A 14286-nucleotide genomic window follows, 5' to 3' on the forward strand; every position below is an offset into this window, starting at 1 on the left:
TGCAAATTCTTCTAGTCCTAAATCAGTGCGAGAATGCGAATAAACTCGACATCTTCAGAAATATTCAGATCAAAAAATAAAAAATAAAAAATTAGAACGAGATGAATATCCAAAGAATTAGCTTTTTAATATCTAATTTTGGTCTGGAAATCGTGAATCGTACGGCCGCGGAAAATATTATTTCACGAAAAAGAGTTTATTCTGTTTCACACGCGAAACTCCTTAGAAGAAAAGAGTGGGTAATGATTCAAATCAAAAGTTTTAAACAATATTCTCAAAAATAACGATACGAGTGGGGAACACGAGGGCATCTTCCAGCGGTGGTTTTGCCCACTAACAACTAACTCCAGAAAAGCGTGTGTCGTAAACGCAATGCTGCGATAGCCACAAAAGACAAAACGGATTTTTTATTATATTGTAATACATGCAGGGTTCGTTACTAGTCACGCTGGTGTCTATTGCGTCTTCGAATCCCTTCTGTATGATTCAATTTATATAGGCTATAGTTTGCAATTTTCCGAAAAAAATAGAGATATTTATTTGTGTTTATCTTTATATACATAAAAATGAAAGTGACTATGTTAGTGACTTAATAAATCTGGAATCGTCCGACCAATCTCGATGAAATTTTCAACATGGATGAGGTTCGGGCCTGGGATGGTTTTCATCATTTAACTCTGACGGTGGAACTTAGGGGAGGGGGAGCGATAATATATATATATATATATATATATATATATATATATATATATATATATATATATATATATCCCATAGCTTTTGGGGTTTCTGAGATGAACAGTGACACTTCCCATACCGTTTAAATACAGATTCAGCCCCCATCAGTACTCCTAAGGGGACATGGTGACATGAAATAATAATTGGAAAGACCGATATTAGTGTAGAATTCATAGTTTTTGAGGTCCCTAAGTTATTTGGTGATAGTTTTGGTGTTCTTTATGCCCAAAATGAAACGTATTCTTCCGTGCAAAGAACGCATAAGAAAAAAATTGAGTAAAATTATTTTTAAAGAAAATTGCATATAAATCTGAGAATGTAAATTGCAGCAAAAAACATGCGTTACGTAACGAAGACGTAAACCCCCTCTTCACCCTTTGTCACACTTCGTAACGCAAAGTCGAACCCACTCCCCCCTTTTGCCGCGTTACGTAATATGTGGACGATCCCTAATTTGCAATTGTTCAAATACTTATCTGTTTTAAATTAACAAAGAAAATCGTTTTAATGAAAATATACGTTTCTAAGACTGAAAACTTTGGAGAACAGCTAAATCAACATTATTATATGGTTAAATTAGATAGCTATATATATATATATAGGGTGTTAATGACTATACCGACAAACTGTAAGAGGTGATTCCTCACATCACTTATGGCCCTATGACGAAAAGTGCATAGTTTCAGAGCTAGGGCAGGAAAAACGGGAATTCCCTTTCCGTCTTAAGATAACATCCTTATCGGTTGTATGGCAAAATGTTTTGAGGGCATAAGGCCAAACGGGCATAAATTAGTATACTAAAATATATATAAAAAAGCGATAGAAAGATTCAGAGAACATAGACATACAAAGTTTGATTTATAATCTGAGTTGGTAGTTTCCTTTTTTTTTTTTTTTTTTTTACTCTGTAAAGTTTTGTGTTTCCCATCGCTAGATTTGCTATCGGTACGATTTTTCTAACATTGACCCATGTTCTTTTATTTTACCAAAGATAATTTGGGATTTTAGCTTTAGTGAAAATGGCAAAACTGCTCTTGTAGAGCAACCTGTAAAAAAAAAGCTATGTACCTAGGTATAATAAATTGAGTTCTTTTCCTTTTTTGACTTGTACGATATACTATTTGAAGGCCTTATTTTTGTAACTATTTTCTCATAATGGTTGTGGCATAGTTTAGATGGATCTCATAAATTGAGTGGCCTAAATTGTATATTGCACATCTGATATACAGGGTTGTCAAGGGTGTGAAAACGATGGAATAAATTTACAACACTACCAAAACTATGAAATCGAGGTTTATTAGTGTGATGCATGACAGAGTGAAAATATTCCACATTACATGAGAGCCTCCGCGACCATTTTGGAAGGTATCATACTGGATTTTAATTAATTCAGTGGAATGGGAACTTTACGATCCGATATTATTGTTGAAATAAGGTGTGATTTCGTAATGATATTATGGTAGTTTCCTCTCTGCATGTTTGCATCCTGAACAAAATTATGATCATAAATTTACAATGATAAGTTTTTGTATCTAGATCTATGTGATCAAAATTTCGTTAACAAAGAACATAGAAAACAATCTTGTTAATGTCTTTAAAAATCACACTTTATTTCAAAAATAGTAGTGTATCGTAAAGTCTATATTTCACTTAATTAACTGAAATCCAGTATGACTACTTCCAAAATGGCCGTAGAGGCTCTCATGTAATATGGAATATTTGTACTCTGTCCTGCATTACCCAAAAAGCCTCGATTACATATTTTTAGTAGTGTTCTAAATTTATTTAATCGTTTCCACACCCTTGGAAACCCTGTATATTTAGGGAATATGCAACCAGTGATACCAACCACTGTTTCAATTAATGCATGTAAATGCTTCAGTAGGAGACAAAAAAATGCATAACATTTTGTGATTTCAGCAAAACGTTTATCTGCATAATGAATTTTATGCACACAAGTGCATCAATTAACACAGTTTTCATTATGCATTTAGTTGCATCCTTAAAAATTATGCATCTAAACGTTTTGCTGGAGTCACAAAAGTTATGCATTTTTTTGTGTCAACTAACGCGTCTGTGGTTCTGTGTGTAAAATGAAGGATGAGCACTAGCCTGATATTCCAATGAGACTGGCGTCGTCCTAGTCATCTGGGATGATGAATGACTTTCTCTGGAGGAAGCTGGAAGCGCTGAAACCTGTCAACAACTGGATCTCAATTCTGTTGAACTGTTAGGGGCGTCGAGTTCTCTCTTCACAATGCGTCTACTACGATATTCTTCTTCCCCTCCATTTCACTAGTCAGATGTTAAGCTCAAATGAGTCTGTGGCGATGAACCAACAGAATGGTATTCCTAAGACGTGGAGTTGGTCGTTCTCCAATGGTGCGATGTGCTTCTCACGACGATCTGGCACCTTCCCAAACCTTGTGGCGAATATCCCTTGTAGATGTGTCCTCCGTAGTTTTGTTAAGCCGTAAAACGACGAATCTGGCGTTCGGTGAACTAGGAAGGATCAGGCTAGGGGGAAGGAATGCGGAAAAGCAAGAAGGAAACTAGTCGTGTTTATTGGTAATTTCAATTATGACCATTGAGAAATACATGCTTATACAAGCTGTCTACAAATGTACAACATGAATAAAAAGTTTTGTTTCTTGAAATTCAAAAGTTCATGATTCTGTAAAAGATAAACGTGTAAATTATTCATTGTAGTTTTGGAAAATTCAAGATTAGTAATAAAACTCCAACTGACCATTGGTCAGTTGGAGTTTTATTAGTAATAAAGATAAACGTACTTTAACAAAATAATCGAATAAAATTTAGCAAATTAAATCAAGAGTTCATACAGTCCTCTTTATGTCACTTCACAGTATTACCCCTGCGAAATTTCAAAATCTTAGGATACTATCTTCTGTTCTGGCTAGGTCTCTGAAGTTTCGAAAATTTGGCAAAAAAAATAGGGAAAATCAAAAATGTTGTAAGTGTTCAATAGAATCGTAGGCCCTTTCGCGGTAGTGCGGAATAGTTGCACCTACATGTAGGTATTATCTGCGCGAAATTTCAAAACCCTTCGTTGAAAAATTCAAAACATTTATCTTTTTTATTTTTTAATACGATACATTTATCACAGCATTTTTCATGGTAGTAACGAAAATTTTCGTTTACATTTTTTTTTAGTTACTATAAAAAGTTTCAGGACTCTGGGATAATATTTTCTCTTCTGGCAGTTGGCGTGAACTTATATACTTTTTCTTACTAGTACATGAAACATATTCTTTCCATTGACCAAAGTAAGAGTTGAAAAGTTTAAAGATGATTCCTGCCTTCTCTTTGACATATCAGCTTGTAAGTACTCCACCTTTAGGGATTACACGTATCCGAAAAAATCAAAGGTCCCCGTAAAGGAACAGACATTTCTGACCGATCAAAGAACAAGGCGACTTATGTGTATCGGCCCGGTCGATGTGCAAGAAACGAGGAAAATTCAAAAGCTTCTCAAGAGAAAGTCAAATGCTCTTCTTCGTAGTTTTGAAAGTAATGCCTCAACCAGCTCGTTTCATGGCTCATCGTTATCGCTGCAGGATTTGCAGTTGAGAAAACAAATTCAACATCCTCAGAGGAAGAAGAAGCACACAAAATGAAGGAGGACGTCGGTGCAAGTGCACAATTTGCCTCGAACAGCGTCGTCCCAAGTGCGCATGAAGCTTACGAATACCGCCATATTAAATCAAAGGTTCGGGGTATCGCTTCAAGCCACTTTGCAATGGCCATAGGAGTTTTGCACGACGTAGGCCTAGTCAGCACATCGGATACAACGTTAGTGGTTGACAAGAGCAAAATATCAAGAGAAAGATCTCGAACCATGAAAACACTTAGAAGTGAGAATATAGAAAATGCATGTGGTCCTATTTTAGGTCTTTACTTTGATGGCCCACTTGATAACACATTGTCAAGGGAAAAGCTTGGCGAGAAGTACTATCAGAGAACATTAATAGAAGAACATTATTCTCTTGTGAAGGAACCTCTTCCTGTCTACGTTCGACACGTTACACCTACCTCTGGATCCAACCTGAACATTTCTGAAAGTTAGAACGAATAATAAAACTATTTACTTTAATCGATATTCTATAGCCTTGATCCTTGGATATATATTGAGCCACACAAATAAACAAAATTAATATGGTACCAAAGTGTCGTTTATTATATCTTTTATGTTCGTTGTGATCTCTCTGATGTTATTTATATTATAGATTACAGTAACTCCGATTCTATGTCGACACTCAACATATCGTCATGGTTACCAAAAACAAACAAATACATACACGAAAACATTGATTTTTAAAAATAATTGTGTTGTGTCTTCTTCTTCTATCATAGAAATAGCTGACTAGTACATATTTAAAGAAATATCACATATTGCCCAGAAAAAGTTTAAAAGAATACAACATGTCGTTGTATTATGGCGCCTCGAACTTACGGACTTTCTTTTATTTGTTTTATAATTAAAAGAAAAGGATCCTGGTCTGTTAGGATTTACATATTAATTATTTGTAATCTTCAGACCTCCCTCGTATATAAAAATTACATTTCACAATACAATTCATATATCATATTTGTTTCATATATCAATATTAATATGTTAATTTCATAATTAACTATATATATTTTCATATATTATAACGTGGATAAGGAATGTCAGAAGTCCGAACTATAAACTTATTTTAAGTCCGTTCCAGGCCATAAAATGTTTGTTAACAAAATTTAAATTATTACATTGGACATGATGAAGAAGGATTTAACAAAGATGAATTTTATGAGTTATTCCAATTATCCTTTGATACCTAAAGACATTATATTATCTATTTTTTCTTTCGATTGACTACTATATCCCGAAGATTCACTAGGTTAATATTTAAACAAGAAATAATTATAATACAAATATATAAAAGAAATACAAAAGGCAAATGTAAACATTCATAATATAGAGAACAAAATATAACACTAAGACATACATTAACAAGAATAGAGAAATTATCAAATTAAATATAAATTTTAAAGATTAAATGTCATAAATTAAAATGTAATAAATCAGGCCACATATCCATAAAATTCTTCGTTTTCTCTTTTGAGATTAAGTACCATGTTATGCGTTACTTACATTAATTTTAGTTATGATCTCAGAAGGAACAAAAGTTTTGACTAAGTCCATCCATCGATTCCTAGTATACTTTGAAGGTTGCCATACCTTAATTTCATCAATATTACGTAATCCCAAAATTTTTCCTGTTTTTACATCCATTAGTTCGAAAACTTTAGGATTAACTTGTTTTACACACAAATAACGTCCAGCAAACAAGTCACAAAATTTATAAATCTTTTTTAATGATGCATCACTTTGTGAGTGAAGTTTTACAAAACCTAAATCATTAGGTCGAACTTTAATTTTACCCAATTGCTGCTCTTCTATTTTCTGATTGCGAGACTTAAATTTCTGTGCCCTGCGAAAATGCAATATGCTCACAAGATGTGAATAGTTTACTTCATTATTTTCGCTAAGTTGGACACCGAAATGCTGTTCAATTGGCTTTACAAAATCAGTTCCATTATGTATATTAGCAGGCGCTACACCTAATATATCAGATACTGAATAATTTAAAAAGTACGTGATTTCGGTAACATACTTGACCCAATGTGAATGTTTATTACGGCAACAATGTCTAAATAGCATCCCTAGATTCCTATGTATATTTTCCACAACTGAGCTACTGGGATAATAAGGCGTAACAAAATGTACCTTTATACCGGCATTATTCATGACACGAAGGAACAAATTACTTCGAAATTTTCCACCATTATCACATATTATATGTTCTACAGGACCACAATGAGGTATATATACATTTAAAATACGATTAAAAATTGCTGACGAAGTTGCTTTACGCAAAGGATACGCTACTATGTATCTAGTAAAAATGTTCATTACGGTAAGAAGGAAAGTTTCACCTGTAGATGCTCTTGGAAGAGGTCCATATGTCTATAGAAATGAAAGAATGGGGTCGTTCGGGCATTATTGAGATCATAGGTTTATATAACGATCGATAATTGTGCTTGATATTCATGCAATCCTCGCAATCATTGATATAGTTTTTGATTTGTGATCTAAGTGATTTTCAATAGAAGGATTTGCTAATTAAAGAATACACCTTCAAATACCCAAAATGACCGAAATCATCATGGTATGCCTTTAATATGCGGGGAACCAGTCCTGAAAGAACAGAAATTTTGGTATTATGTTCGTATTTAAAGTCCTTAATTACCAATACCTCATTAGACATTTGATACAGGGAGTTTCAAGGACGAGGACAGTCACAATTTCCCAAACATGATGTCAAATGTATTATTTTTGCATACGGTTCATAACTCCTTTGAGACTGTCGCAATTCTTCTAGAGAAATATTGGATATCTCGTAAAATTTTAAAAACATTTATTGATAATGCATGATGGTTTTTACTTGGAAACAACCTAGATAAGGTGTCCACTGGGACATTATCAATTCCTTTTATATGTTGGACTTCAAAGTCAAAAGTCTGTAATTCCAAGGACCATCTTAGTAGATGACTATTATATCCTTAGACGACTATTTTTTTTAGATGGCATAAGGAACTGTGATCCGTGATAACTGTGAAATGACATTCACTAAGATATGGGATGAATTGTTCAAAGAGAAACGTACCGCAAGTAATTCGATTTCTGTAATAGTATACCCCTTCTCGGTATTCTTCAATGTTCGGCTGACACAATGTATTACATCCGGTTCATTAGTAGAGACATTAGGTTGCCAGAGTATTCCAGAAATCCCAGAGAGCGCACCATCACACTGTGCAAAACATGGACGATCACAATCGGGATGATTCAAACGAATGTTTTTCATAATACACATTTCCAATCGCTGAAAACTTTGTTCATGTGAGTTTCCCCATTGCCATGGTACTCCTTTCTTTGTGATCGAAAATAAAGGTTCAGCGATTTCTGCAAATTTAGAAATAGATATTCTGAACCAATTGAATAGGCCAAGTATTTGTCGCGTTTCTTTTAGATTAGTGGGAGCAGGTAGATCTCTAATAGCTTGCACTTTCGAGTCACTATAGCACATCCCACTTGCATCGATAGAATATCCTAGAAATTCAATTGATTTCCTGAAAAATTTTGATTTTTCAATATTTATAGTTAGATCTGAATTTTCTAATCGTCCGAGAACAATATCTAAACTTTTCAAATAGTCCTTTGGTGTCTTGCCCATGATCAAAATATCATCAGCATAATAAACAACATTACTACGAAGGTCTTGCCCTAGTACTCGATTTAAACATGAGGCCAAGGCTGCACTACTATTAATTACTCCAAAGACAACACGATTGTGTTCATATAATTGTCCTTCAAATAAAAAGGCAATGAAGGGTTTCGAACTTTCCTCCAACATGATTTGATTATAGGCCATCACGAAATCCAGATTTCCAAACACCGTATTACCCTGTAGTGAACTAAGAATTTCGTCTGCTGGAGGGTATCTCACTTGCTGTAATTTGATATGGGAATTCAACTTTCGGAGGTCCATAACTATTCTCAAATGCTTAATGCTAACGGATTTAAATGAATGCTTTGAGAAGGTCGTATTATGCCCTGTGTCAACATATTTGTTTACGTACGTTCCCTCTGAAACGATACGATTTAATGTAGGGATTTGTTATTATGGGATCTTTAGTGTCCACTTCAATATTATACATAAAATTCTTACAACATCCTGGTTTAAGTGAAAGGGCATTTTTATGTTTATAGAATATATGTTTAAATAATGAAAGTAATCCCTTATCAACAAAATTCAATGAATCTACAGTAATATCCACACATTTATAAAATGAATGGTCCTCGTTTTCATTCATAGACAGTTCCTTTACATTTTCATTAACAATTTTTCTCCAAATTATCTGATTTAATACCCAAAACGTTATTCACAAAAGGTTGACACTGACAAGCAATGCTATCGCTAGCGGAGATTAGTTTCTGGGTACGTATAGTGAACGTTTTATTTTCAAAATCCAAAACAGTACGTAATTGTGTTCGAAAATCTAGACCAATTAACACCTTTTCGTTCAATTCGTTAATGACGAAGATTGGAATAGTAATTTTATAATCCTGTATACCAATTTCAATTTGTGTTTCCCCATCACTCTTTTCTTATTCTTGCCTGTGTAATCAATTAATATTAAATTGTCCACCTTTTGCAATCTAGGGTTAGAATAATATTTTGTAATTTCACGCCAAAATGAACAAGATAAAAGGGACACAGCAGCTCCGGTATCAGTTTGAGCGTGAAGAGGAACGTCATTAATTTTAATAGGTATTCTCGCAGAACTAAAGGTTTTCAGGACAACAAAATCCTTTTCGGGAGCATCTACCCTTTCCATTTCATCATCAAACATCCAAAAGCAGTTGGCAATAGGAATATATTGATAAATAGCATTCGTATCTAAAATTTTAAGATTAGTTTCATAACCAGAAAAAGACTCAGGTACACTCAACGCTGACGTGGTTTTGACCCCCCCCTTCCCTCCCATGTCAGCGGATCTAGTTTAAATTACGGTGATCTACGGCTTCTATTATATCACACTGTATTCCACAATCTTGTGTACTTTCTTGTCTGTTATATGCTGTTACAGCATTTTGATTTCTATTAATGTAATTCCTGCCATGAAGGTAGCTTAAAATTGAGACGTTATTTTTGTAGCACTAACGATGGGGTTTACGGCACTAACGAGCACTAACGAAGCACTAACGATGTGTGAAGTCGAAATTCTGACATGCCATAGTTGGCCTGCTAACTTCATGGACATGATATCGAAAAGCAGTTTGTTGACACAGATATAACGTTCCGACAATGAGCTTTGTCTCGACTTTTACTTATCTGTTTAAACCAGAAGTGGTGAACATCTACGATTTTGTGGTTACAACGCTGATCGCATAACTAACAAAACGGAAATAGATAGCGATAAGTATTTTTTTATATAAGGATTCAGTACCACAAGAATATGTTTCATCTCTGACTTTATTCCTTTATTGCAACGGAAAGTGATAAACATTAATTTGTACTTCCGTTTTCAATGTTAAGATGCACCAATTCAAAACAGTGAGAGATAGCGAGTAATGGATTATTGATATGGAGTCAGAATCTGAATAACAGGTTCTATCTTTGACCTTTTTCCTCTGTTGCAATCTATAGTTATAGATATAGTACTTCAAATCTGAGTATTGCATTAATAATAATTTAGAAGTTTATCATTGTTTCACACTGCGAAATGAAACTCGCTTGCTGATGTTCAGTATTAATGTCAGACTTCCATGTTAGGTGCAATACACAAGGACAAATTACAAGAGGCAATCTTCAGTAATGGCAGGTCATTTATAACTATTACTTGTACTAGTACTTCGAGGCAAGGAACATTACAATCCAAGTAACTTAACTGCCAAATTATATTACCCCTAATTTTAAGACATTTTGTATTGATCTCTCTATTTTGTTAATCGCCGATTTGGTTGATAGCCACTGTTTTACTCGGCCGTCATTTCAGTCCGCAAATTGTGTCGGTAATTTGTGTGCATGACAGGCATATAGTGGTTACCCTAGGGAGGTAGAACCTAAACATAATATGAAAAAGTTGCCCTTTCCGGTTTTTTTCCCAGGGGGCCGATTGGATGATCATTATCCAGTATTTCATATAAGTACCTTATTCAAATATGTGATACAGTCATGACACGTGGACAACGCAATATACACAGAAAATTTCCACTTTTAATTGCTGACTTCAATTACAACTAACAATTACAAGTTGCAATTGCTCCATTGCAATTAACAATTAAACGTTTGAATTGTGCCTTTCTGATTAACAATTAACAATTACAAGTTTTAGTCTCCAAATGAGCAATTAACTTAAAAATAACTGCAAATTTTATGACTGAATTCAATTGCAAAGGACAAATTGATATTAAATGCTATTGAAATCAATTGCAATTGATTTTCAGAGCAATTACTTTCAGTTGATTGATTAATTGCAATTGATATTAATTGAGTGATATGCAGTACTGGCTACGTGCTATTGCATATTTTCTCATTACTTTTTCTAGTATGACGATCACGAACATATTGCTTATGTCACATGATCTATCTCTCCTATCTCGAATGCGCTAAATAAATGTCTGTGCAACTTACTCTTTCTGGAACAAGAAAGTAACGATATATTAGAAATTATAACATACAAAATTAGTTCATCTAAAATTAAAGCATAGAAAGTTATGCAATAGACTCATATTCAAAAACACAAATAAATGGGCGTTACTTATGCCGCAACCTGTACATATACTGTATATGAATGTACAGATGAGGAGGTTTCGTGTCTCCCCGTACAGTGTTTTTTCCTCGTGGTAGGTCGTACAATAAACTAATATTGAATGAAGCTGCATAGAACATTATTTATCTGATACGTTAAACTGTTAAAAATCAAGAATTTATGAATCAAAAACTTATAATAACGTTCATTAAAAAATCGTCATTCGTAGAGCAAAGTTCATATTTTTTTGGTGAAACTGTCAAATCAATTTTACCAAATATAGGTAAAAAGCTTTTATTTCATTTATTGGGCATTGCATAAGGTAAGAACATGAAATATGGGAATATTTTTTATAAAAAAAGGAAAGGAAGAAAATGAACGAACTTCTGCCTTACGTTGTCCAAAAGTGAAAATGAGTAGCTTAAAGTTATGTGAAGACTTAAACTGTAATCATAATAGGACATGTCAAATCACACTTCATACAAAACTTGTATTAAATTTCATCTGATTTCATTTGATTTACAGTTTAGCACCTCTTTCAGCAAGGCTATATGAGACGTTGACCTACAGCATAACGTGGAATACGAACCCCATGAGCTCCCGCCGGGAATCGAACTTGGGTCTTCCACGCCAAACAAAGCTTGTATTGTATATAGTTTTAACTTAGAATACTTTTATTTGAATGATTACGGCCTTTCCATACAAAAGAAAATGTTAAGAGTAGCTGTATTGTTTTTATTCAGAATAATATTATTTGAATCACTACTGCCTGTGTTTAACTTCCACATTTTTTGAGCGCTTACTTCTTGAATTTGTCCAAAATAAAAGTCACTAATATCAATGGTAAAACATACGTTCATACAGCTGAAGTGTGTCATATGACTTTCGTATCTAGTAGTTTTAATCTTCGTTTCATGTATGTCTTAGTATTCTATGTGAATTATTACTCAACAAGATTTGAGGTATGTGCCAAGGTTAATCTAAGACACGTGTGAGCTTGTATGTAGTTCTTACTAAATGCATTTTTTTTTCCTTCTCTCTTATTTTCTCCCGGTCTTGAACTTCCGTTGTACTATTTCCGTCAAACAAAATTAGGTCTTCCGCTGGCGATTCTGTGTAATTTTTGCGTTCTTCTTCTACTCCAATACGTAATTAGTTGATCTTGACCTTATTTTAAATTGTGAATGAACTAGAATTTAACGAAGATTAACATTATGGCTCACAATGTTTAAGTTCGTCCGAAACACGACTTTCAGTGATATAATTTTGGCATTGCATGGATATCTTACATTACCCACGAGTAGATTTTGATTTGCACAAAAAAGGCAGGAGGAAATACGTAATAGGTATGTAATAATAAACAATTTCCGTAACTTCTTTTTCTTTTTCATATGTGCTTAAGATGGAATTCTTCGTGGAAGAACAATTGCTAGCAAAAGATCATAATCAAGAATTAATTCAGGGTTGTCCAGGTGAAATTTTGAATTTGAATATATTAATTCGATAATTTAGAAGCAAAAATATTTAGGCGAAAATATAGTTTCTCCTTCGACCAGAAGGGTTCATATTTTATGCCGGGTGAAAATTCTTCACTGACTATACCCACCCCATTCATGCTGTTTCATTAAAACTATCAGCAAGAATGAATTCATTTGACTGGAGCAATTATGTTCTATTTTTCAAGGAAATTGGAAATTTAAAGCAGCTAATTTGTGCTTAATTTAATGGCATATGAATTTTTAAGTGATTAATATGTACTTTGACTATCCACTACGTAAAAGTATATACATATGGTTTTCAATATAAAATTATGTTTCTTGAAATTAAAATGTTTTTTGAATAATCTTCAATATACAAAAAAAAAATTAAATTTACTTTTCTCGTTACTTTGGAATAAGGTACATTTTATGAAAATAAAGCTATGACTTCCTCATAATGAAGTATTAGACACTAAAGAAGAGATTATAAATGAAATTAATTATGGTGTAATAATTGATTTGTTTATAAATTGATAACAAGAGTTTTTGTTCTATGTACTATGTGCCCACTACGATTCTTATAGCACGTTGGGGCACTTCACAGCACGGAAAATAAAATAGTGGTATATTCAACATTTAGTACAAATACTGACATTTTTTTTTTAATCCGAAAATTTTCTGAGATTTTTGGTACAGTAAATTAGAAAAAATATTCTTGAAGTTTCTCTTGCAATAAAAGAACGTGAGTCCCCTATTTTATAGACCTCTTCATAATCCAAGAAAAGAAAATAATCATACTTGGAATGTAGAATCGATTCATCAAATTCTTTGAAATCGTGAACTCAACAACAAAATATAGTTAGCCACTTACACGATTTCTTTTGTCCACTATTCAGGTTGACTGGGTCAGTTTGAGTACATTTTGCTGAAACCACGTTACCTTTAGTGATTTTACAATGCGCTCCGCTATAGTTTTTATATTATTATTATTATTATTATTATTATTATTATTATTATTATTATTATTATTATTATTATTATTATTATTATTATTTGAATTTTACCGAGTGACTTGAAAGCTACGGATAATTCAAGAGTTTAAAACTGTAAGTCAGATAATTCCTACAAAATCCAATCAAATGAATTTATAAATGTTCCCATATTTTATTATTATTATTATTACAATCTGGATATCTGGAGTCGCAGTTTATGAAAATATAATTGTCCGGCACATAAAATTTCCACTGTATGAAAGGTCGTGGATAGAAACTAACAACTTATTTAATAACATAGCATTTTACAAGTACTGTAACTGGTGTGCTTCCCAAAATGTTAGCATTATGTTTGTTGCTATTGAGTAATTAAGAAAAAGACGTAGCAGTAACACGCGTACACTACGTGAAATAGTTTGGGTAGAATATTGAAAGATCTGAACACTGTGCAAACAACCTGATTTTTAGGACAGTTTGGCTGTATACTACCAAGGAATATTTTCATCTATAATCACTCTCTATAGGGATACATATGAGCCAACATCTTTGGATCAAATGGATGGATCGCCTTCACCAACAAGCTCGATTCCTAATTTTTCACCCTCTATATCCTAGGCAAAATTGGTGGTAGTACTTGAAACTTGTTTCTCGGATGAACGGACTCGCGGAGAGTAATATTTGTAAAATATAGTTTATTT

The sequence above is a fragment of the Thermobia domestica genome, chromosome 10, assembly GCF_964235325.1.
Source record: "Thermobia domestica chromosome 10, izTheDome1.hap1.1, whole genome shotgun sequence".
NCBI lineage: Eukaryota > Metazoa > Arthropoda > Insecta > Zygentoma > Lepismatidae > Thermobia > Thermobia domestica.